We start from the raw sequence: 27,514 nt of genomic DNA on the forward strand, positions 1-27,514 counted from the left end.
AGGAGGAGCAGAGGGTTCAGGCCCCTAATCAGCAATGACATTTCTGTTTCCTTACACTGCAGAATGAGGAACAAGGGGTCACTCCACGTAGGAACTCAAATGCAAACCTGCCAATTAAGGGAAACTTATAGGTAGAAGGAATGTCACAAACAAAGAGACACAAACATACAGGAAGAACAAAGGCATTTTTAAAGGTAAGTGAAGAAAATAATCAAGAACTGATGCTCCAGGGAAGATTAAAAAGCAAAACAAAACAAAGAAACTTCAAGTGAAACAAAAAAAACCAAACACCAAAACAAAGCACCCCTGCATACACTGAGAAATGTGGCAATACCTGAAGCACGTCTGTTCCTAAAAGGGTATGTATAATGCCAGATGAGAGATAAAAAGCTCAAATATTTTTAATTTAAGTTGTACATTTAATTTCTTAGAGAGGTTAGAGAGGAAAATACCGTTGAGAGAAGAAATAAAATCATTCAAAGAAAAGAAATCTTAAAATGCTCTGTTTCTTCAGTTGTTCATTAACAGAAACAAGTCGCACCTCCAGGGCCCTTTTCATGTAAATGCATGTCTTAGGAAGCCAAATCTTTAATTACACATCAGCACTGGAGAGAACAATACTGGAAACAAACTCAGTAGGCCTTGTAAACCAGCAAAAACCTTGTTGCAGGCAAAACATTTGTGAGTCAGAGAACTGTATGCAATTTATTGCCAATAAAAGCAAACTTTTGATTACTGACATGGGTACTGGAGAGAACAAACCCATATATTCTCCCCTTCTCCAGTGTTAATTGCCCTTATATTCACCACAGGTTACACACCATTGATGAAGACTCCTCTGGTGAGGAGCTGAGGTGATGAGAGGAGGTTGAGTCAGCTGCAGTAGCTCAGGGACGTCTTTGCTCCAGTGTGGGTGGCCTCTGCTTGCAGTTCTTCAGGGTGTCCCTGGCCCCCCATGTGTCACCCATGGCTGGAGTCCCTCAGGAGTGTTCCTGCTCTGGCATGGTCAGCCCGTATCGGTAGTGCCGTATGCATCCTTTATCCTCATACTACCCCAAAAAAACATCTCCTGAAGGGCACATGGGCTCCTCCAACTGCCCAAAGTTCTGGTGCACCTCTGGGTACTCACACCAGTGCCAGAACCCTTGGTACTGGCTGTCACCAGCATGGGGCAGCCCATGGCCTCTTCTTGCTCTCCATACCCCTTCATCCTTCTCCTGCCCAGACCTTGTAATTTCACAGCCATTACAAACCAATGTAGCATAAAAGGTGTCACTGACTATTCTGGTGTAAGGCAGTGAGATACCACTGTTTACAGTAAAAAACTTATTAATTTTTATCCATAATGTTTATGGCACAGAATCAGTCTGAACTTCATGTTTTAACAAGGAAATTTTGAACATAAGTCCTCATTACTTTTAAGCAAAATATGAAGTGAATCCTGCTCCCTCTGCTCCCATGTGTAGTTCAGTTGACTTCTATGGAGCCATATTAGGATTATATTATGCATTATAATGAAACTGGAGAGTATTTTAACTTGATCTCTAAAACTTTCTTTGGCTTAGAAAAGCTTGGACTTCATCTTATATTTACAAGCAACTCCAAAAAAAACCCCAAACTAAGTATTATTTGTATCAAGTGCTTTTATTTACACACACATTCATTATTGATACATATATTTACAGAACTGAGAGCAAGCTAGAAAGCATATAATAAGTTTTGAAAAAATATATATAAGGTGCTTGTATACAAGTTTATATTTAGGGTTAGATGTCTACTGAATATCCTTGATTTTAATCCCCTCACACGTATATAATTGTTAAATGCTTTTTTAATAATTTTGAAATACTATAAGGGGAGTTGTAGTTTTGTCTGGAAACCGTTTATATTTTTTTATAGAATCACCACCTCACATGAAGGTAGAGTATATTTAAGCAGCTAAATAATTCCAGATATTTCTGTTTTGAACATTGTTCAAGTGTTTCACTACTTATTATATCTATAACTTATTCCATAGATAGCTACCATGATGAGATTTTCTATATTACATGCCACTAGAACTTCTGAAAGAGTGCAGTATGAGTATCAGTGTGTGCTTACTGCCATGCCAAGAAGCTGTCAGTCACTGCTGGAGGTGATAGGATGACTCAGGTGGGTCTTAAGTTCACCCTCTTGTGAACACTCTTAGAGTTAATGCTGCTTTGCATTGTCTTACCCAAACAGATTGAGATGCCACATAGAAGACAGAAAAAGAGATGTCAGTTTTCATTGAAGGGAAGTAAAATTACACTACACCCACAGTTTTCAGTTCTTGAGATGGACATATGTCTTCCATCCACCTGCAAAAATACAAGCTTCCCATTCCTGTTGTAAAACACGAACCTAGAAATTTAAATAAAGGAAAAGAAGGTTGAGCTTCTTAGTCTCAAAGGTAAAAGAAAAATATTGCAATCCCTGATCAAAGCTTACTCAACTTTTGGAGAAAGCAAACTGAATGATGTTCAAGAACCAAAAAAGACTGGGTCCTGAATTTCACCTCTAAAGAAATAAAAGTCAAATAATAATGCTATGCTAAGAAATAAAAAAAATGCTGCTGTTGCAAGAGAGAAAAATTTCAAGACCAATACATAAATATTATTATAATTAGTTATCACAGTAATTTGAAGACTGCGATGAAAAAGATGCAGAAAAATGAAACAAAAATTAGGATCTAAACTAAAATTCAATGAAACCAGACCAAAAATTCCGGATTTATATTGTTTTGAGAACAGAATCAAATATTCCTTCTCTTCTTTTTATGGCTTAAGGTTAAGTCAAGTCTATCAGTCAAAATCTAATTAGTAAATTAAATTAGTACTTTTCACCATATCACTTACAGAAGAGAGCTTTCACCAGGTAGCTTGTTCCATGAACTGAAGACATATTTCTAGAATCAGTAAATGAAATCTTATATAATCTGTCAACTTTTTTTAGAGTTTTCACAACTAATATGTTAATTCTGTACCTCAACAATAAAAAGTTCCTGAAATCTTTTTGCTTCCAGAATCGCCTGGAGGTTTTCAATTCTGTTTCCCTTCTAGTCTGTTTTCCTGCAGCTACTCCTTTTTTATATCTGCTCTGATATATATGCTTCTGGAAATAATCCAGTCTGTTCAGATTCATTTTCTATCTTACAAAAGCAATGACTTTTGATCCACTTTGTCTTAGAAGGATGTCTAACTGATTTTTTTTTTTCTTTTTCTACTCTGTCCAGTATAAGTACATATGGATTCATTGTGGCAGTACTTTTGGTTACCTCTTGAAGAACTTATTTTATACAGTCATCCATGAACTATACTGACTAGCATGAGTCACAAGTTTTCTTTCACAAACTATCCAAGTTATGTTTAGAAAATGTATAGAAAATTAATTTTAAAAAAACAAAACAAAACAAACAAAACAAGCAAATAATTCCCCCCAAACCAAAACAACAACAAAGAAACTCCACCAGCTTAATATCACCGAATTTCTGTACAGAATCATCTACTTCTGTTGGCAACACCTATTTTTTCCTTCCTGGAAGTTTTATTTTTAGCATTTTTAAGAAATGTGAGACAAGTTTACAGCTCCCTTATTTTTTTTTTTTTTTATTTAGACTCTTATCTTTCATATCCCATTACACTTAATGAGAATGGAAACCTGCATTTGAGTCTAGGAGCTATGAAACTGGCTCAGCATATTGCATGCAACACAAATAACTGGAAATCAAGTGGTGAGAGCAGGAGACACATTAATTATTCATAGAACTAAATGTATTGAAGAGCCCACATTACAGCTCACAAAGGAGTATCTCTGAGTCCAGTGAGGGGAGGAGTAACTGCCTTCAAATCCAGTTAAAGTGCACCTGACACACAAGAGGATGGTTCTCAAAGTGACTGTGAGAATTTTCAATAAAAGCCAGGGTTTTTAAAGAAGCTTCTGATGCCTAAATCCCAGTGAAAGTCAGTGAGAGATGGGAATTTTATTCCCTTTTTCGAATCATAGTCAAACAAGTGGAAAGATCTGACCTACATTATATTTTGAATTTCTACCTACAACGGTAGGTTAAGAATTTTATAACACCATCATATCTATATGTGTTGTGACTGAAGCCTTGTCAAACTATAAAAGACTTTTGGAGAAAATGTTAATATAGTGGTCATCTAGTGTAACATGATCAATTTTTATCATTGTACCAGTGAAACCCAGCTATTTAGGTGTGTCACCCTAAAAAGCAAGTAAGAGATCTGTGGACCGCATGTTACTCTAAATAGAAGAACATATGCATAGGTTTTACTTTAACAGTGTTGCATGAATTACCACTACTGCTACTTAAATTTATTGTTGCTAAGATTCTTCCAGGTGATGGGGTGATGGGTATTTCACGGTTTCTGCACATTTTAGGACTTGGCATCTTTTTGTAATAAATCGTACTGATTTATCTAAAAACTTCTTCTTTCCTCAAAATGCCTAAAAATGAACATCGTATTCTTAGTATCTGCCTATGCCCCAAGGTGTATTTTTAGCTATTGCTTGAAGGGATTATGTTGGATAAGCAAAGCCTTTCAGTATGCATTAATACAAATATATAACAGAACTATAAAGTTTGTTGATACTTCATATGGATTCAGTGAACATTACCAACCTCACAAAGACTATAAACATTCGGTACTGTTGTGTCTTGATTATCTTCTTTTCCTGAATTAGATGAAACATGCAATAATTTTCCATCAGTGAAAACTATTAGGAAGAAAAATATTTTTTATTTTGTTTCTGTTTTTTAATTATTTTCATCTTCAAGAGTATTTAATAGTCTAGAAATCGCCAAAAAACTACAGTTTGGTTTATTTGCTTATCGTTTTTCAGGTGAAAGCAAAAAATGTACCTGCTACAGGGAAAATATACGTAGTTTAAACTAATCAGAAGTGAAGTGATTTATTAATTTATTAAGAACATATAATTAACTAGCAATCAGAGTCAGTATTGGTTACAATAATGCGTAAAACATACCAGTGGAAAATTATAAAAAGTTTATAAATATCTGAAAATTTATAAACACCCTTATATGCTAAGCCCAGGAAGTTGAAATTGTGCATGCACACATGCACACGCATGCACAGAGATGTCTGCACACATTATCCCAGAAGACTTGGAGGTGCAGACTCCCCTCATCTGTGCCATCCCTCATTACCCCAGAGGTGACAGACCCTAGGAAAAGACCATTATGAACCCAGGGGCTTCGTCCCCAGGGTACACCCTTGCTAGCCATGAGCAAGCTGCACGTGGCTGCTGGCAACACCCATGTTGGAGAGAGGGGGCACGGGACCACTTCTGGCAGGGTCTTGACTGCTGTTGTCCCCTCCATTATTTTTCCCCACTGTCCCCATTTTCATGCTTATTTTATACTTAGTTTCTGGCTGAGTCCTTCTTTGTCTCAAACAGTTCTTAAAAATGACATGATTACTGTTTCACCTGGCTGATGCTCATCTTCGTCTTTTACCATATTTAGTTTTTAGTAAAAACACCCCACATAAATTTTCATTTTCAGTCCTCGCCCATACTGTTTATGCCCCCATTTCTGTTAACAAATATTAACCCTAATCTTTGCCAAAGTTTGGCCATAGAAGCAAACTCTTATTTACAAATTCCAGTTTCAAGCAGTAGCATACCATCCCAGACTGCTTTTCTGGTCTGTAATTCATTCTTGCTCCTAATACTTGTGCTATGTTAATCTCATGTACAATAAACTTCCCATAGTAATATTCTGGAAAAACATTAACATGTATTAACACCATAACTTTAAGCATTACATTTGCCATTATTGTGTAGAATGCATTATTTTTCTCTGGCAGTTTACTTTAAAAATAATTTCTGTATTTTCCCATGATTATGAGACTCACCTATATGGATTTTACACATACGCATTATTTGCTTTGTCATGTTTCTGAACTCTTGTATAAAGATAACCACAGAACCTGTCTGACCTTGTATTTGTCCTTGGTTTTGTCTCAAATATGTGGACAAAATTTGTCAGTGTCAGCTCTCCATTACTGAAAATACACTTACTTTGCTTTATTTTATTAATTTAATATTATTTGTTTTACACAAAGGAAACATTTTCTCTTTATTTTTTCTATTTTTTTTCCTCAAAACCAGTACCTAACTCATAGTATGTATTTCTGAGTTAATAATCAAGTAAGAATTCTCCTTTGGACAACATATAAGAAGGTATTTGATAAGTCTCTTTTCTCCTATTTTTCAAGAAGTATTGAAATCAAAAGCAGACCTAAAATGTTTTTATGATGTAGAATTTACAAGTTTAATATGTCTAACCCAGACAGAGGTAACTACAAACTTAAACATTGGAGCAGCTCAGTAATATATTTTTTTTAAATACTTCTGAGAAAGGGATTGAAAATCAGTAAAAAAGGAAAACTTTACTGATTTATGGCAGTAATGGCACTGAGCATACATATTGTAGATATGGTGCAAGAGAACCTATAATCCTGTTGTATCATTGTCCTTCTGATAAAAAGGTCATGCAAATTCTAGTGCTGTAAAAATCAAAGAGATATATTCTAAAATAAGGAAATGATGATAAATATATTCCTTGGCATTTGCATTTAACTTTCCAGTTGATTGGTATTAGCATTAGGTTAAAATATTTATGACAGTTGTTCGGGATAAATTGCATCAATATAATTTATTATTTAAGAAGAAGTGAGAATAATAAGCTTCAGGGAAGACAATATTGTTATTCATGCTATTCTGATGAATACCAGCTTTAAACAAGTGGAAAAATGTTAAGACTTTGTATATTCTTGATTTAAAACCCATAACAATATTCTGATATTAAATATTCTTTCAATTTAGCAGAGGACACTCAAAAAAGGGAATTATTAAAATGTGTAAAAAGAAGCCAGGATAATATGGCCTGTAGATATCACCAGGGTATTGTCTGTCACTGAATACCACTGTATTGTCACTAAGCCAATCAGATTAGCCCTTATTAGAATTTACAGTCCTTCAATTGTTTAGAATATCAAGGGTTGTTCCTAGCAAATACATTTTAAAAATACAATACTGAAGATTATAATGCACTTACTTTTACCTTTATGTAATCTAGATATTATTCCATTAATTGAACTTAAAAATTATTATGATATGTCAAATAAAGGAAAATTACCCAAGAAGCTAGAGATAGCAATTGACAGAAATTAAGACATCAGAAAATTTGAATTGAATATTTTACTTATATGATCCTTGTTTTATAATATTGCAGTTAGTGTTTCTTTAACATCAATCTGTACAAAACTCTAGCTTATAAACTGAAGTATATCCAAACTTAGGTTGCGTATTTTATATATATCACATTATTAATTGGCAAACAAATATTTACACTTCTTTTTAAATATTACTTTACCCTGGGTAATATTCAAAGATAGAGTTTATGAAAGAAATTTTCACTAAAAACTGGTGTGAATACACAGGAGGACTGAATGCTGTCTGTAAAACACAAACTGTAGAAGTGAGATGAAAGAAATAATCAGGCGTAATAAAGCCTTTTGAGATATATATTTATTTTAAGCAGGAGTACAGGAAACACTGGGACCTTGAAATTTGGAACACATTATATAAAATCAGACAGAAATTCAGGAGATAACTGTGGATTGGACAATACTTTAAAGAAAAAAAAGTGATACAGACTGAAAGGAAAACCTTCAAAATTGTGAAAAGTGGCTAAATTGTGTCTGACTAGATAGCTCAGTGAAAATCAGATTTGAAACCTTGCATGAGAGAAGCATTTTGCAGTTGCTGGTCATGTCATCAGGAAAGGGTTCACAACACTTTAGAAAAAAAAAAAAAAAGAAGGCAAAAGCACATTGAAATTACAATAGTGGTTACTGAGTCATTCTTATGAACTTGCCGGAAGTTATGTAAAACAGGGACTTGAGAAATGTTAAGAACAGCCAAAATATCTGGGAATCATGAACAAAGAGCCCAGAGAAGATTTTGTTGATGATGCTATTGAGCAAAAGGAAAAGAAGTAAATCAAAGACAGAAACATCAGAAATACTACGAAAACTGAGAGCAAACAACTAATTTGTTGATTAGATGGGAAGAATTTGGCATGAACATGAAATTCAGGAAAATAAACATGAAAAAAAGAACAGTACAGAAAAATATTGTCCAGAACAATAGTTAAAAAAAAAACAAAAACAAAACTTCAAAGAATGTAGGTTATAAGAATGTAAATGAACTCACAAGGAATAAAAACTAGAGATAAGAATGAAGAGCCTAACAGCATCCAAAAGTGAAGAACTCAACTGGATATAGTTTGAAAATAAGACCAGCATTAAAAAACTACAGAAAAATCTTGACAGAGAAAGAGTAAGATGATATCTGAGAGGGTAAGAAGTTTGATTTAGTGGTTGGTACATACTGTCAGAGAGATGCACATATGAGGAAAGCTGTGGGGAAAAAAAGTGAGAAATAATTGGATAATATTTACTGAAAGATGTCATATATCCATCACAAGGAAACTGGCAAGACCTTAAAGGAACTGAATGTAGGAAGAAGACTAAATTTCTTCCTGTTGCGAAGGATGGGAGATTGTCGTGGTCTTTTTACATAGAAACAGGTAAGAGTGGCATTAATAAAGATGCAAGAGCAAGGTAAGGGTTTGGGGTTAGATGGCTGCATTAAGACTACCTCAGGGTACTGTCATTGGAAGGATTGACAGAAGGGAAAGTATCATTTTAGAAGATGGTTATTTGGTAAAAATAACATTTAAAAGTCAGTCTAGCATTTCCTATGAACTTTAACAGTTCTTTTGACACAGAGACATGTTTTTTAAAGCCTGATCCAACTTCATAGATTTCAAAGCTTGCTGAAGCATTCAGTAGTTTTTGTCCACTTTGTTTTTCTATACCCTTTATACAAAAGTCTCAGTCTCCAAGCATTTAATTTTATGAACTTTGCAATTGGGTCTATGAAGATTTGAACTGACCTCATTGTGTCATCAGCTTGACATTATAATTTCATCTCCAGAGAAACATTGAAACACTTTTCATCATAATTTGATATTGTAAATGTGGTGACCATAGATAGTAATAAAAATTCCTTGCAATTGCATTTTGAAATCATAATGTAATCTCCATAGTCTTCACTTGACATTGTGATGAGATTGTGGCAATGCTAACTTTGTATGAATGACGCTCAGACCATGGAATGAAAAATTTAAAGTATAGTTTTGTGCATAGTGCGGAAATGGTTATAAATATATATAATTTTTATAACAGTTACTTTTTTTTTTTTTTAATTAGAATGCACTATCCATCTGGGGAATGGAGATCTGCAACAGTCTTTTCAGTGGGGAGATGAGAAGACTAATAACTTTTCAGACACAAATTTATCAACTCATGCAAGAGAAAATCTAACACATTTTGTACCATAGCAGGGGCTTGGAATCTGTGACTGGAAATTCTCTTCTGTTCCACTTTCTTCTCAGGCAAAAAAAAAAATTGTCTTGGTCCTTGAGTAGTATAGGAGTAGGAGCCAAAGGTAATATGTTTTTGAAAAAATCTTCTTTATCTACCTAATGAATTTTGATTTTTAACACATCACTGAAAGTATTATGCATATTTCTTAAAATGTGGACTTCACATACCAACAGCTGTGGTGTAAAAGAGAAGGAAATACCAGTGCAGGTTTATTTGATTCTTTATCTTCAGTTTTAAAGTTGTTAAATGTAGTGACAGACAGCTTTAAGCAGTGACTTTGACTCTTGAATTAGTCCAATATGAACTGGAGCGACATTTTTAAAAAGTCAAAGCATTGCTGATTTTTGGTGGAATCTGAATTGATGAAGTCCCAGTAAAATACATTTATCTTACTATTAGACCTTTGATACAATATATCACTTGTAACTTTTACTTAAAACATTTTCTTTCAAGTATCCTGTTGGGGAAACAGTTCAGAAATATACAGGTTGTGAGCAATCCTGACTTACTTCAATTTAGGCTACATTGGGTTAATGGTTATTGAGGCCTAGTTAGAGGCTTTCTGAGAATGAGCTACTGGGAAAGAGATAACTTAATCGGCAACAGAGGAGGAAAATAGTTATGTGGGAAGAAGGTCCCGTGAGAATGGTATGTGTTGTTGGAGTATAAGGCCACCTGCATGATAAGATGATGTAAACAAGGCTCCTCTATATAAAGTGAGTGCAAGTTGCTAATAAACGATTTTCCTGCAATCATATTGATGCGTACATGGAATCCTTAAGCCTCCGCAGATTGCTTTCCCACAAATGGCGCCCGAACAGGGACTAAGGGTGGCCCGGACCAGGGTCTAAGGACGGCCCGGACCAGAGACTCTTATGCTGTTGCTTCCAGGAGCGATAAAGACAGCTGGAATAAGAGGGCGGAGAGGCCAGTCGAAAGGAGATTGCTTTCCCACAGTATCCTGATTTTTGCATATATTTTAAAAAGACAATAAATATATATATTTATATATTATATATATTATATATATTATATATATTATATATATATTATATAATATAGTATATACTATAATTATATATATTATATATAATATATAATATTATATATTATATATTATATAATATTATATTATATATATATTATATTATATTATATTATATTAATAGCATGTGTATATTTATTACTATTTATAACATATAAATAATAATAATAGATATAATCAATAGACTATCTGATTGTTATAACTTTGTTAATAGAGAAATTGATCTCATGGAGTTTTGATCTTCTTTGTTTGTGGACAAAAATATACTTCTTTGCTACAGTTTAACTGATGAAACCTGAATAATGTTTTCCAATAATTCCCAATCTTTCCCAGCTTGCCATTTTCTTCTATGTTTATTTGTCCCTTTTTCTTGAAGAGAAAGTATTTAGGATCTTTTCTTCTCTCTTAGCAGTGAATAGATGAAATATTTTAAGTGTAGAATTATGTAAAGCTATGTTTAGATGAGTAACGCATGTGACTGCAACTATGGAGTCTTAAAGTCTTGTCTGTCTCTTATAAGAAATTGCTTCAACATCCTGTGCAGTTATAGATGGCAAATCTTTTTTTTAGGTGGCAAAGCTTGCTTGCCCTGCTGTCAGAAACACAAAGAACAACTGGACTCATTTGTAAGCAGCTTTATAAATTATTTTAAATAAGGGAACCGTTTGTCAATAGCCACAATCATAATCTTTTCTTCAATAAATCATGTAAGGCATGTGTTTCTTTTAATTTCATCTCTATATCCATGAAACAATCAATTAAATTCTCTTCTGTGTATTATAAATATAGTCAAGATAGTAAGGTTGTCAAATATCATGGCTACTAAGGATATAAAGATACCTGATTACACTGAATTGTTTACAGATGTGTTATACAAAGACTATTTTTTTCATGACAACAATAATTATTTACCTTTGAAAGGCATTTAAAACATAACAGTGTTCAGAACTGGCTCAGAACATTTCAAAAATAAACTAATATAAATATATCTAAAGTATAAAAAAGTATTTTTAAAGCAAATATTTTTTTTCAAACTTGTTTTAGGATATAGTTTTGCCATTGAGTCACATTTCTGGAGAAAAATCATAGAAAAAATATACAGTGAAAATTTTAAACTATTTGAGCAAAAGCGTTTAAGATCTATTTTAGGTAAAACTAATTGTGCATAGATTTTGTATATTTAGTGTAACTAAATGAAAAAAATAACCGCCTAGATGACATAAGAAGGATTTCTTTTATTTTTTTTATTTTTTTTTTTTGCAATCATATTTCTCTGAAAAGACTGTGGGTCTTTAAAGTTAAATATACTGAGGTTCAAAGCAGAAAGTTGAAATGAGTATAAAGAATGTGTGAGTAGACACTAAATTTGGAGCAAAACTTTGAATTTCCTGGTAACTGTTTTTATTTTTATGACTTTCAGAAAATTATCTAACAAATTAGTGAGTCATCAAAGGATGAATGAGTAATAAAGGACTTGGTTTTTCAGTATGGAAAGAGAATTTGTTTTCTGAAGAAGAAATGGAATTTTTCAGAAGGTCAATTTTAGACCTTAACAACTCACCTGAATATGCCCCATTTCTCCAGGTAGAGTGTACAATGTATCCAGGTCAATTATAGCAGCTGGACTGATGGGTCGTCTCAAAAGTGATCTGTGCTTTTCCCTAATCCCTTTACTGGGGCACAACTTCTTCACTAGTAGTCTGACAGGTAGTCTGCTAAAAGGAAAGCATTTTTAAATGGACATTAATTCTGAAATGCTTATCTCCAATGGACAGAGATTCTTACTGCAGTCAGCTGGGAAAAGGGATTGAAGTCTGCTGGACTGAACATTTCTACCTCAGGAATCCCCATTGCACTGATGCTGGGTTGAATCCCTCTCCTTATTACCACACAATTGAGATGTGGCCCAAAAGAGTCTTTGCCTAGATAAATATTTACTTTTAACAAAAGTAATAGTAGTCTTGAATTCTGTCTGCCAGACTGCCATCCAGACTGTAGACCTCACAGATTAATGGGGAATGTGTTTAGATGTGAACCAAGTACAGGGGTGAAATTTTATTGGCAAGTAGTAAGTTGGCTGTGGAGTATTATTCCTTCTCATATTATGCAGCATGATGCTCTTGTTTCAATAGATTTCATACATTTCCACCAGTGAAAATGAAAATTATCAGCTTTTTAATTTGGAAAAAACTTGTAGAGTAGCTAGAAAACTGTATATGAAGTAGCTTTTTCATGATTTCCACATAAAATAATGATAGTTGATAAGGTGGACCATGACCACAAAGACACAATACAATTGCTGTTCCAAGTATTTCAACCTAGAATGTTGAGGGGTTTTATTTTTTTAAAATATCCTTTCAATTTTTTTTTGTCAATTGCTTTGCCATTGTAGATTCCAGAATTCTTTAAATAGAGGGTGAGAATCAGTTTACATATCTGATGAAAACAATCTCTATGCCTGTCAGAATGCACATACTGTAAATCTATTCAGATTTGTACATCTCAGCTTTCTGACTTTTTAGGATAAGACTTTAATTACTAAAATAGTTTAAGACTTACTTCAGTGCTCATACTGCCTTAATTCAGTACACAAGTAGGGCAATTGATGTGAATCCCAACATCTGGCAATCAGAGTGCTCTAATGAGGCACTTTTTAAAGAAATGTCTGTCTGCCGGAGGGGTCTATAATGCAATTAGACACATTAGCACTTTCTCAGTCATTTGGGGGTATTTTTCATGAGAAAATGTGATTGGTGCAAGCTGGAAAATGTTTGCACTTCTCTAAAATAAAAAGCCATGACACATTTGCATTTCAGCTTTGTAAGGAGGGTTTTGTTAGAATGTTATGTAATACTTGTAATTTCTAGTATCTGTTTGCAAGATGTAAGAATTTAGTCTCACGTGCTTAACTATCAAAAGTAGAGAAGAGTGTTACAGTCTTCTTTGGTAAAAATTTTGTTTTCATCTACAAGCTCAGGAAAAAAGTTTTGATTAATAGCATTAATAATTTTGACTATATAGGCTGCTAAGTATTTAAAATTAAAGTCAACTTTGCAATTTTAAGCAAATTATTGAGAAACATGGAAACATCTGCATAACATTCTTTGTAACCAGTAATACCACTACTGAAAAGAACTCAATTATTTTGATTTTCAAAATTCTTTTTTTAAGGTTTTTTTTCAGTAATTGTTTTATATGTTAAAGTACTTTGTAATTGCATTCTCAAAGTACATTAGTAAAATTTTAGGACTTTTTATTTAAAGATATTATTTAATTAAAGATATTATTACACAGTAATAGTTTAGCATTTTCATAGTTGTATCCAAAATCTAAATCTACTGAATATTAAGTTGTAAGTGCAAATCTTTTGTCTTCACCAGAAATTGTGCTAGTATTAATGATGAAAATTCTGTACCCATGCTGTGACTTTTGAGAAAATCTAACTTCTGAGGAAATTAGCTTTAGTGGTTAGGAATGAAGTCCCTGCAATATTAAGTTTAAAGATGTACATTTTTTCATTAGCATATGCATTTCTTTAAATATAGTAATTTATTTATATATATATATATATGTACATGAGACAAACATGTACAACCTGTAAGACAAAAGTAGAAAATTAAGCTTAAAAACTGTTTTGCATGTTTGCATAATGTGACAAGATTCAGAAACCTAGTTGCAAATATTCTGTTAAGAGGTAAAACTATTGTCTTCAGAAATGACATAATTTAAAGTTGCATTACAGAGGACTCCTTAAGAAAAGTTTGAAATAAACTCAGTTGTGTGAATATAGTGGAAATGTGATTGTAGGTATTTTTTTGCAGTTGGGTTTCTGAAGCGCTAGGACAAGTTCTCATTGAAACACTGAACTTCATGGGCTTTTTGCAAACAGCCCATGGATATAATTTCTGCTGATTTAAGAATCTGATGTCAGGGCAGTAAGCATGCAATTAGCTTTAGTTTAAGTGATAGCAACATGCTGTAAATAAGATTCTTAATTGTGTTTGCAAGATTAAAATTCAGTCTCATTGTTTTTTCCCTTACTTCTTTGGTGGCTTTGTGGTACATTCGCATTGCTACCTCTAAATGAATGTCAACTTGTTTTACCTCGACTGCAGCCAATCGATACTTCATTAGGCTGAATTGTCTTGTGCCCATGCAACCTTGAAGCTGTGGCTTAATTACCACCCATATTATGCAGTGGCTCAGAGAGCTGTGCTCAGCTGTGTCAGTTTTGAACAAAAGCCATGCTGTTGCCTGTGTTTAGGAAAAATAGACTTCTGAACTAAAGAACTATAATATTTTCTAAGTTAACAACTCGTGATGATAACCTCTTTTGTAATATGTATGTCAGTTTTCAGTAAGTTTACATTTGAATAGATTTCTGCATATTGCAAAACTTTATAAGACAAGTACCTTTGCTTTTCATGTTCAACCCATCGTTGATTTAAGATAATTTTAAATTAATAGCAAAGTAACATTCATCTGAAAGAGAAGACAGGAGAAAGTGCAGTCAAATGGCAATCATGACAAATGACATCTCTTGTCTGAGAGTCATTTTTCCTCACTAGACTGATTTGTCATCCCCACTTTTGACATTTTTCATCCTGCTATGAAATCACATTGACAGAATAAGATATTTCTATACTTAACAGCAGACCATAGAAGATGGCTCTCTGCTTTCATTTATTTTTGTATTACATTTAAGGGTTTGTAAATTTTGTAACCAACTAGATTTTGATGACAAATTTCATTTGCTTTATAAAATATAAAGTTCACACTGCCCTATAATAGTAAAGTAAATGTTGCTGTTTCATTTGTGTCAGGTCATTATACAACCTTGAGCAAAACAAAGCTCTCCATGAAGAAAATTTTCCACTTGGGAGTACTGTCTCGTACTAAGTGAGGATTACCAAAGCCATCTGTAACAATGGGTACAAGCTACCTAACTTGAATATGTGCTGCACATTGCCTTGGTCAAGTCTAAAAATCTGTGGGTAGTAGTTGCAATTTCTTACTTCTGAAGCACAAAACATAAGATCCATTCACTGCTAAATACCTTAGGTCCAAACAGATATATAGAATTAGCTTTTATGTCTATATAATGCAAACAATACATAGGTCACCAGCATTTTCTAAGCGATGAACAAGAAGACACAAATGTAGTCCAGAACTTCAATTCCCAGAGATAACATTTGTGCAATTGATGCAGACTGTGATTCTTCTGTTTTGTTTGTTTGGTTAGTTTCGTTTATATTTTTATCAACTGTTTCTGATTATTATTCTGTAGCCAAACCATACATGACTGCTATCTTCTGTGCCTATACCTGAATTTGAGGCATTCTTTCCATAAAATGGAAAGGCCATGTCTGAATGCTTTGATCCTGACACCTCCCTTTAAATTTCTTTCACAAAAACATTATAAAGGAGAATGTCAGATTATTTTTTTGAGGTTTTTTTTTTTAATTTGCCTGATTGTGTGTTTTATTACTCAGAGTTGTGTCTAGATATCACTGACAGTGCAGTGTCTTCCAGACTTCACATCAGACAACCAACTAGCAGGAACCTCTAATGCTGTTTCTAATTGTCAGCATGTTGAGAATTTTCACACCCTTTATTACATTTACTTACTCTTTAAATCTTCCTTCTGCATACAATCTAGTACACATCAATTGCAGATCAGGCCTATAAAACCAGTACCAGTATTTGTACCAACAGTGTGAGCCTGTAACTTTATGCGAGTATTCATGTTTGCTCTGTTGTGTATTTGCATGTGCTGTCTCTTCTATTATAAGAAAGTATAAACAAAAAGCTTCTAATTAATTAATTAGCAAAGTATAATGAATAAGATTTTTTAAATTGGTATTTTTAAATCATTATTTTCCTTTTTGTATGAAGAGAGGCGGCCACCTTTTGAATTCTCATTGGTTGCAAACTTCAGTCAGTTCTGTTCTCATCCTTTTCCCACATTATTCCCCTAATAGACTTCAGGCAAGGTTCAAATAATTGCCTGGTGAGGATGAGAATGATGTCTCTGTAGAACCTGTGACTGTCCTAGGGAATGCAGAACCAAAACATGTAGCCTATAAAAAACTCCCCTACCTGTTATGTGAAAAGAAAGGCAAGGAAAGGAGAAAGGAAGGAAGGAAGGAAGGAAGGAAGGAAGGAAGGAAGGAAGGAAGGAAGGAAGGAAGGAAGGAAGGAAGGAAGGAAGGAAGGAAGGAAGGAAGGAAGGAAGGAAGGAAGGAAGGAAGGAAGGAAGGAAGGAAGAAGGAAGGAAGGAAGGAAGGAAGGAAGGAAGGAAGGAAGGAAGGAAGGAAGGAAGGAAAGGAAGGAAGGAAGGAAGGAAGGAAGGAAGGAAGGAAGGAAGGAAGGAAGGAAGGAAGGAAGGAAGGAAGGAAGGAAGGAAGGAAGAAGGAAGGAAGGAAGGAAGGAAGGAAGGAAGGAAGGAAGGAAGGAAGGAAGGAAGGAAGGAAGGAAGGAAGGAAGGAAGGAAGGAAGGAAGGCTGTTGAATTTCTTCTTCTAAACCTTTATTAAAGTTGGAGTTTATCTGGTTTCTCATATAACAACTGCTGATTCAAGTTTAGTAGTTGACTGTCACAGTGACAGTCCTTATTTGCTTAATTAACAAAAGAAGACATCAAAAAAAATCTATTTAATCATATTGGTTGTACTGATCACCTGTCTCATCAGATATGAGAGTGAATTCCATGGAATACAGAAAGGGACATCATTCTCATGAACATGGGATATGGCCTCATGAGATCCCTGGAATATAAAAGCAGGATAGCTGGAAGTAAGGAGGGTATTTCCTCATGTTTAACTGGGTGAAAACTAAGATAGACATGTACCTTGGGTAAGACTAAATAATCTTAATTGTTTTTCCTGAGTTGGAGGTATATGAATGTAAAAATGGAGTATTCTTCATTAATTCAGTTAAATTCTATCCAAGGCCTCACTGTTGGCAATGATAAACTAAACTCATACCCAAGTACAATGAATGCCTCGGCCTAAACTTTTCCACTCAAAAAAGCCCACAAACAAACAAACAAACAAACAAAACCCCAGCAACCAATAGTCATGAATACAATTTGCAAGGTGAGACAGTCTTTTACCTTAAAAAACAAAAATGTGTTTAAATCATGTCAAGCTTGTTTTAAAATAAATAAAGAGTATAATTTACCACAACTTTTAAATTATAAGGTCATCGAAAAATCGTTTTCTTTTAAATATTACTTAGCACTTCAACAGGCAGTTTACTCACTGATATTAAAACTTACTTTAATCTCAAATATAATAAAATTTTAGAGGGATATCTGTTTTCTTTTAAAAACATAGCAATGAAGTGTCTAGCAATTATTATTATATTTAATAATTTATAACATTGCAGTGAGAGAGGGGTGAAAAAGGCTGGATATAATAAAAACTCACATTGTTCCATGCAGTTTAAGGCCAGAAGGTTCAATAGATCATCTATTCTGACCTCTTGTATAGCACCTGAAATAAATCCCCAGTTAATACTAGCTCAATCATTTCAAAACTGCACTAAAACTGCTCTCATTTTTAGGGGCTTAACTGAAAACTTTTCATTTTACTACTTAATTATTTCCAATTAACTAAATAGTTTGCTCCATTTGCCTCTAGAACTTCTGGTTCTGTTGTAGCTGGAGGTGTATCCACTGTGAAGGTGGTTTTAAGAAGACTGCAATAAGATGTTTGTTTCCAGTGCTGGGTCCAGAGGTGAAGCTGGTCTCAATATATAACATAAGCACTATTTAAAATAGTTTTGATCATATATCATGTTTCATATTTTTTGACTCATAATGCAAATGGAATCAAAGTGCCACTCCCATAACAATTATGGCAGAATGGGTGTGTCGTTCTGCATATATTCAGTTTATGGATGAGCTATAGAACCTCCTTCCTTTTGGGGTTTCCATAGTACACTGAGCCTTTAGCTGAGCCTTAGTAACCTCATCAAATTTCATCCATTACAAAGAAGCTTTTCTAGATCAATTTTCTAACTTCTGGTTGGTGGTCATAAAGCAGAAGAGGTTTGGGAATGGAGTTCTAGATGTGTGCAGATGAGGAATTTGAGTACGGTAACATTTGATACTGAAAAATCTCACTGAATGATGGAATAAGAAGAAATTTAAGGAAACTGTCAGAATATTTTTTTTGTGTGTTTCAAAAAAACCTTTTTTTATGTTTTGATGTTTGTTACTGGTATACACAAAAATATCAGTTTTATGAGAAAATTTACAAATATGTGATCAAAGCCCATCTTGAAGTTTTTTTAAAAAAAATTTAAGACTGTGTTCTTTTAATAACTGTTGCAGTGTAAGTTCCTATGGAACTTGCTGGAGCTGATTGTGTGGTGTATGTCATTTGTCATTTTTAACTTTCCTGCTGTTCCTTGGCTTTTTTCTTTTTTTCTAAAAACAGTTTTTAAAAAATGCAAATAAAGGTTTTTTTAGGTCTTTCTTTAAAAGTTATCTGTAAACTGCTGCATTTAACTAGTGTGCAACTAAATCTGTAAAGAGGCAGTGGGGTGTACAGATTTGCTACTTTTCTAGTGTATTTCATTGCCAATATTTTTCTTCCTTGTTTTTAAACTACAGCTGAGTGAATACAAGGTGGAATGCATTCCAAAATGGAGAGTAAGAAGACTGGTAAGTATTGTTCAACAAATTAATTCTAGGATAATCATGTGTTAGGAAGAAATATGTAAATATAACAATGCTTCACCAGAATGAGTACAACTTCTAATTCAGTTGTCACTTGGTGCTAGAGTCAAGAAAATAAGAAAACCACCAGTAAGGTATTTAGGGCTAAATTCTGCTTTTGGGTTAAGCAGATGGTTTTCAGTGACTTATTTATGCAGGGGCATTATTAGACATTGAGTGGCTCAGTACATTGAAAAACAGAGGGAAGGAAACACAGTATGAAACTCGATCACCAAGATGGCTGTAGATTTTTCGACAAAAAACATAGAAACAGTTAAAAGGTTTAGCTTATACACTGTCATGTGAAGCAGATTCTGATCCAGTGTCAGAGGGAAAGAACTACCTTAGGAAAAAAAAATAAAAATAAGATACACGACATTAAAATTTTCATGCTGATTCTCATTTATTGATGGTAAGCATGATTGACTTCATCATTTAAAATAATGACTTTATATGTAGTAACTTTAATCTTAATTTGTGTATCAACTCATGTTTCCAGTATTTACTATAGACATTTGAACTGGATATCAAAATTATGAGCTTTGTCACTTAAAGCTCTATGTAAACTCATGGAAAGAGCCAGCTACAGATCAGAATTGGTAGCTATCTTTATACTCTGTAGTTTGTTTTCTAGGTGAGACTTTCTCTTCCATTGACTATATGAAAAGCTTGGATGCCTGTGATGGGTGAAATGATTTACCTGGAAAAGCTGAAATAAATATTGCTGTATATTACAATTTCATTATAAATAGAAATGGTCAGTAATGGTCAAAACACACTTATCTTGAAAGTAATTGTACAATATTTAGAAATAAGAAGTAGGAATCAGTTTTTTAGGTTAGATTAGTGTGGCTGTTTTGTGAGGTTTACTTTTTAATAGACTAGCACAAATTCAAAATTGAAATAAAGTTTACAATGGAGTTCTAAGTTATTTTAAAATTAAGAAGTGCTACTGATGACCATTAAAAGCTTCTATTGTTTTATTCCTTTCAAATGTAGAAAAAGCAAAGTCTATCAAACTATTTAAGCAAGATTTTCAGTTATAAAGCATGTTCTTTTGCTAATATTCTTATTACTTCAGTGTCAGTTTGACATTTGACCCTGTAATTAGAAACCCACATATCAAAGTCAACATCTGAAAAACAATAGCACAGAAAAAAATTAGGTTTTTTGTTCATGATTTCTAGTGAAATATACTGCAAACATACAGTACATGTATTCCATATTTCTTCTACCTGAGGTTCTTGAAAATTCTGAGGTGTAGTAGTCATGTTTTAGCATCCAAGTCTACTTTCTCAGGTAAGTTATCTGAAATGCTTCTTTAGAGCTTTAGAGCTTATTTAAATTTTCTCATTAGGAAAGGTGCCATCTACCTATCCAGTTTACAGATCAAATTCCAATAAGATTGAATGCACCCCAAGATAGAAAAGTAATTTGAGCCCTTCTTATGACAAAACCAAAAGGCTCGCTGACTTTTCCATTCTCTACATTTTAAAAATAAAGTGAACCAAACTCTGTAATTCTTTAAAGAATTTGTGTAAGAATATAATGACTAGTACTTTCCTGGTACCTAAACAATGCACAGAAGCATATGGATCTGTAACAGGCTTGGTAGTAATTTGAATTTCTCTCTTTTACCATTTCATTTGTGTGTGATGGGCTGGTGCTTTTAACTTCAGAATCCCAGGCTTAGTCCCTGTAGGTGGCTTCCCTTAGATTGGAAATGCTGCTCCCAATAGCCTTGAGAGAGGGACAGCCCTCTATGGGCTGCACCTCATAAAATGCAACAATGTAATTCTCCATGGAAGGTATTTCCAAAGCTGAAGTGCTAGAAGCCTTTATTCTGACCCTTAAGGTACCGGTTCACTCAAGAATCACTTGGGAAAATGTGAATAAATTAAGATAAGAACTTGAGAAATGTCTGTGCAATAACTTAACACTACAACAGGCACTTATGGGCATGTTTACTGTGTACATAATGGTTCTAGTGCTGACTTTTACCAGTAATACTCGCTGACAACTGTCTCTTTAAGAATTTGGCACTGTATAATTTGGAACTGAAGATGATAGAGCCACGTGTGGGAGATGTTGCATATTTGTGTGGTAAGTGGACAACTGTGCTTCTGTAAGCTTCAAAAGGTCAGAACTTGATTTAATAAACTTAGCTTCCCAGAAAACAAGCTTTCTTCTTAAATGTGTAACATTGTTAGAGAACTGCATGTCTAGAGACATTGCTTATAAGCTTGTCTGCATCCATGCTGTCTTTAATAGTCATACCTGACTTTGAATAAGGCAATATCCTTAAAATTGTATTGCCTGATCTGTAGGCTTTAGATGACCTCTGTATTAGGTCGTACCACTTATGAAGGTACAAATCTGAGTTTCTCATATATTCCATATGCCTCTCTACTCTCATCTATTATAGCCTTTCATCATTGGTCTAGAAGTGGTCTGGTTGGTTGGCATTAATACCTTAGAATCCCTCTTCCATTTCTTATTTACTAACCACTGGTACTGTAGTCCTACTGACACAAATCTACTTATTACCTCTATCTCATTTCTGCCTTTTTCACACAGTGATTTTCCAGCCTACACTGGCTACATGATATAAAAAAAAAAACCTATTTAGGGTGCTTTTTATGTTTTCAACAGGTGGTGATACCTCAGAGGCAAAGTGATTGTTGTCCAAAGGAATATATCCTCAAATCCTGGGATCTCCAATAGAACAACCAAGCTGCTGAAGGATCTGGTGAACAAGTCCTGTGAGGAGAGGCTGAAGGAATTAGGAATGCTTAGTTTGGAGGAGGCTGAGGAGACCTTATTGGTTTCTACAACTACATGAAAGGTGTTTTCAGGGAGGCGGGTTCTGGCCTCAAGTAAATACTGATCTCAAGTAAAGACTGATAGAACTAGAGGAAATGGCCTGAAGATGCACCTGAGGAGTTTTAGACTATATATTAGGAATTTCTTTACTGAAAGAGTGACCAGGAATTGGAACTGGCTGCCCAGGGAGGTCGTGGAATCACCATCCCTGGGAGTATTTAATAACTATGTAGATGAGGCACTTCAGGACATGTTCTAGTGGGGTGGAGATACAGGTATAGATAACTATCTTTTATTTTACTGGAGAGGGAATGTCAACGGTTGGATGTAGCGATCTTGGAAATCTTTTCCAACCATGATAATTCTGTGTGATTAATTTAAAAAAAAAAAATGATTCTGCACTGAGATGTATTCTGTAACAAGCCCCCAAAATTTAACTTTCTCTTAGGCCCATTGTAACATGAGTTCTGCTGCCAGCAAGTTGTTTCAATTGAGACAGAGCTTAATTCATTTTGAGGGATAGAATATCACACAAAGAACTGAGAAAAATCTACCAGGTTAGGCATTCCAACAGCTACCACATCATTTCAAGACAGAGAGACCTGCTACTGTTCTGGAAGTCCTGTGGGACCTACTGGGTTCAATTATCATTTTGGCATGATGCTAACATGAGGAATTTAAGTCAGAGAAGGGAAATAATTATTTTTAGAGCTTATGAGTTAGCTTTATTTGGACAGTGTTTCCTTGGGTAAATACCTTGACCAAATTTCAAAGTTTAGATTCAAACAGTGAGGTTAAAAATATACCTAGGTATCTCATATGCTGAGAACTGTAAACAGTCATAAGATACTGCCTGCTTCCCTATAATAAACAGATAAAAACATTGAAGAACTATAACCTAAATATCACTAAAGAAACTGTATTTCACTGAAAGTAGCTCTTGCATTGTATTACTTTGCTGAATGGAAAATAGTAATTGTTTAAAATGAACAGTTTTAGGAAGACTTAAGAGACTAGAGACTAAAGTATGTGTGGATCCAAGTCAAATGTAGATAGACCTTAATAATTTAATCAGGAAAAGGTTAGCAAAATGTAAAAAAAGTGCTGAAAAAAATCCAACTTTTGCTAACTTATGTAAAGAATTACTATCTATGATGAATTCTGAAGCATAAAATGACAAAATCAAAACTGTATTGTTCAAATGATATGGTCAGAATATTTCATACCACCTGATCAGACTGAAAAAAAAAAAAAAGGTTAGAATGATTTATTTTAACCGAAAACTGTAAAGCTAATATCTCTATCATCTAACAGTTCTGCTAGCAGACAAAAATTGAGATATAAAACATGGAACAAGGCTTCCATATTCTAAACAGATCTCATTTTGTGTTTGGACAGAAAAATATGACAGACTGTATATCTGCTTGTTTATAATCAGAGTATACAATTTTCTTTCAGAATGTTAGTATTAGGTCACTGAAGCTAAGGATATAATGAGAGTAATAATTACTCAAAGTTCTAGATTGTTTGGCATTAGTTTATGCAAATCAAAATATTCCCAAGACCAAGTATGGTCTCATGTCTTTTCACTGTATGAAATCCTAAGCACCTCCATGAGAAGCTAGATTATCTATTTTTCAAAGAAATATGGAAATTTAACAGCAAGCCCTTTGTAACTTGCCAGAGTTTCAAAAGGCTACTTGAATAGGCCTACATTGAAAGTCTCAAGCCATCAAATCATTTGACTTGTATCATGACTACTGGAGACAAAAGAGACAGAAGGACAAGTATTTGGAGGATAATTTGACCTGCAAAAGAGTTGCAGTTAAAAAAAAACATTCATCCTGGTTAAAATTTATTGCAATCGAGCTATGATGATTCATGCTAATAAAAGACTTTTCTGCCATATGACTATGTGGCCGTGTAGAATAAACTCAGGATTCATCCCTAAGAGATGGAAAGGTTGATAGTAGAGCTATATGATGGATAGCAAACATGGATTATTTCTAGGGATGAGGAGTTCTGAAAAAAGTCAGGAGACTTTGTAGAAGGTATATCTATATATATTCAGACATCTGACTATTAACTTCATGTTCTGGACGAAATAGATCTCCAAGGAAGGCACAAAGTAGGTTACACACAAGATTTAAACAAGAACCAGCAAATCTACAAATAGAATGTGGTGATGGAGGTCAGTTTTTAAGTGGCCTGGGAAGTGAGGTCAAAGAGTATTTATGAGGGGAGACAGTTTTGGATGTCTTTTAAAGTCTTTGAAGACCACTTTAGGCTTCAGAAATACTATGTAGTCATGTGGTCAAAAAAATTTTTAATTTACTCCTACTACAAAAACCACAGTCAGTAAAAGGAGATATCAAATTCATGGTACTTTCTTTAGAAAATATGTAAATACATGGATCTGACAATTTAGTGAAAGTAATAATGGGTTTTATTACTTGAGTTCATTCAAAGCTGTAATTCACTTTTTGACTAACAAGATGTACAAGCAAAAAAAGACTGGTAAATACCCAAAAATCTGGCCACTATAGAATTTAGATGATTGAAGTAATTCAAAGATTTTGTTTGGTTAAAATGAAGCCCTGAAACATTTTCTTCATGCTGCTATAAAAAAATAAAGTTGCACCAGTGAAAAATTTTTTTTTTTGCTCTCTATTCTCACCATCAAAACTGTGATGAACTTGATGACAAAAAGAATGCATTGTCTAAGAATTTGTCTAATCTTGCTCTAGACCTTAGCACCTCAGCTGGTCATCCTAGGACCCTTCTGTAGTCACTGGATAGAAATAAAAAAATTAGGGGATCATGTCACATAATTTAGACTTTTATTATAGTGGTGAAATGGATAGCAACCCAAAAGTGTCTCCCTCCAGTTACAGGGCAACACAAGCATAGCTGACTATTTCAGATTATATAATTCTTTTTGTATCCCATTTTCCCATTCTTTTATGCTTATGTCTATACCATGAACATTCAGCTCTGCATGTTTAGTGGCGTTTTAGCAGTATAAGTATCACAGAATCACAGAATCATCCTGGTTGGAAAGGCCCTCTGAGATCATCAAGTCCAGCCCTTAATCCACTACCACTGTGGTTACCAGACCATGGCATTGAGTGCCACATCAGTCTCTTTTTAAAAACCTCCAGGGATGGAGAATCCACCACCTCCCTGGGCAGCCCATTCCAATGCCTGGTCACCCTCTCTGTAAAGAATTTTTTCCTAATATCTAACCTAAACTTCTCCTGGCAGAGCTTAAATCCTTGCCCTCTTGTCTTACTGATGGCTGCCTGGGAGAAGAGAACGACCCTCCCCCGCTATACCCTCCTTTCAGAGAGTTGTAGAGAGTGATGAGGTCTCCCCTGAACCTCCTCTTCTCCAGACTGAACACCCCCAGCTCCCTCAGCCCTTCCTCATAGGACTTGTGTTGGATCCCTTCACAACCTCCTTGCTCTTCTCTGGACCTGCTCCAGCACCTCAATCTCCTTCCTGAACGGAGGGGCCCAGAACTGGACACAGTACTCAAGGTGTGGCCTCACCAGCGCTGAGTACAGGGGCAGAATCCCTTCCCTGGACCTGTTGGCCACACTGTTCCTGAAAGCACATCAGGTGCTTTCTGATAATGATATTTGCCTTCTAATTTTTTCTTGTAAATTGTCTAGAAATTTTCTAGTAAAAGCTAAGTGCTTAATTTCAGGTCAGGAAAATTTGTAAGCCATTCCTTGAAACTGAGAATGAAAATTAATGTAGTAGCATATCTAGTGTACTCACACTGTACTTCATGTAGAAGCTGTCTGGGAATGCTGAAGGGCTCTAGTTCAAAATACAGAATATAAAGTGATGAATTCAACTAAACAAAATAGAAAAGGGAAAGTGATTTCAGTAAATTTCAGCTTTCTTGTGCATATAATCCTTATGGATTTTTTGAAACACCATAAACTTTGAAACTGAGTCCAACAACAATATTAATTTTGGATGCCCTTGAGCAGAAGTAATTGATATAAATCAAGACTATATATACATCTGGAAAGACAGAGAGACAGACACTCAGGAGATGCAGAAGAGTGAAACCAGTTCAGTAAAGAAATAAAATATTTTAGTTATTTAAATAGATCAAACCAGATTTACTCTGGGGGGAAGGAAGTGAGAAAGATAGTAGAAGCATACAAAGAAGTTGAATAAAGACTTATTGAGGTATCCCAAAAAGAATCTTGAGTTTTGGTTACCTATAAGAATAGAAATTGAATTGGATCCTGGAACAATGGTACTGGGGTAAACATGAATATTGCCAAGCAGTATGAGATATGTCAAAAGAAAGAAAAAAAGAACTTAGACTCCAACTGAAAAAGTACCAAGTGTTGCAGGAACATAAAGCTATTTGGGGCCAGGGGGTAGTGTGGTGTAGTTTGTTATGCATAGTCACTCTCTGGAATATATTGGGAAGGAGAGCAGTGTAACAAAAAAATAAGAAATTTTTAGACTGTAAGTTCTTTGGGGCAAAGGTTGGGTCTTATCTATTTGCGGTGTAATTACTGATAGATGTTTATCTTTGTACACAGATAATGGCAGGGGTTTCTTTACAGTTGCACAAAAATGCATGTGTATGCACATAAATACACACATATATATATAATTATTTTAAATAAACAAACAAAAAATAAAATAAAAGAATGACTGGTAAATTGGACAATTTAGATAGGACTTCAGGCTTTAATACCTCCTTGTTCATTCACAGTTTCTGAAGGATATAGCATACTCTGTTATTCACTCGCAGTTTCTGCAAAATATAACAAGGCATTTGTGCTAAGACATATCTCAAAAGGTTTGGAGTTTGGGAATAGATTCAAACTATTCAGATTGTGTTGGTCTGTAAAATTGGTTAGAAATCTCATGAGAATGGTGTTCTCACATGAGATTTCTGGTATTTTCTTGTCTGAGTCAGATCACAAATACTGAAACTTCTTCTTTTTTTTTTTTTCCAGAAATATTTCTGCAGTCCTCAGAAATTAGAAGTATGGAGCTGCATGAAAATGAATAATAATGGAGACTAAAAGTTAGTGGAACATTTTAGAAAGTTTTTTAAGATAGTTTAAAAAGATGGTAAAGATTCAGATATATATTCTCCACTCCACTCCCCCTCCCTCCCCACCAGTATAGCTTGGTCATTGAAAGTGCTACACTCCTTTGTATTCATACTTCACATGTGTTGCAGTAGATCACTAATAATCCATCTATATGTATATGCTATCCATTTATTAAGGTTTTAATTATATAACTTCACATGTTTGCCTTGTGAGCCTCTCTTTGTGCCTTCCAGAATGGTTCTATTCAGCAGCTTTTCATCTGCTATGAGCTTGCAGACTGAGTTGCCACTGATGCTGCTCGCCAG

The sequence above is a fragment of the Calypte anna genome, chromosome 2, assembly GCF_003957555.1.
Source record: "Calypte anna isolate BGI_N300 chromosome 2, bCalAnn1_v1.p, whole genome shotgun sequence".
Lineage (NCBI taxonomy): Eukaryota > Metazoa > Chordata > Aves > Apodiformes > Trochilidae > Calypte > Calypte anna.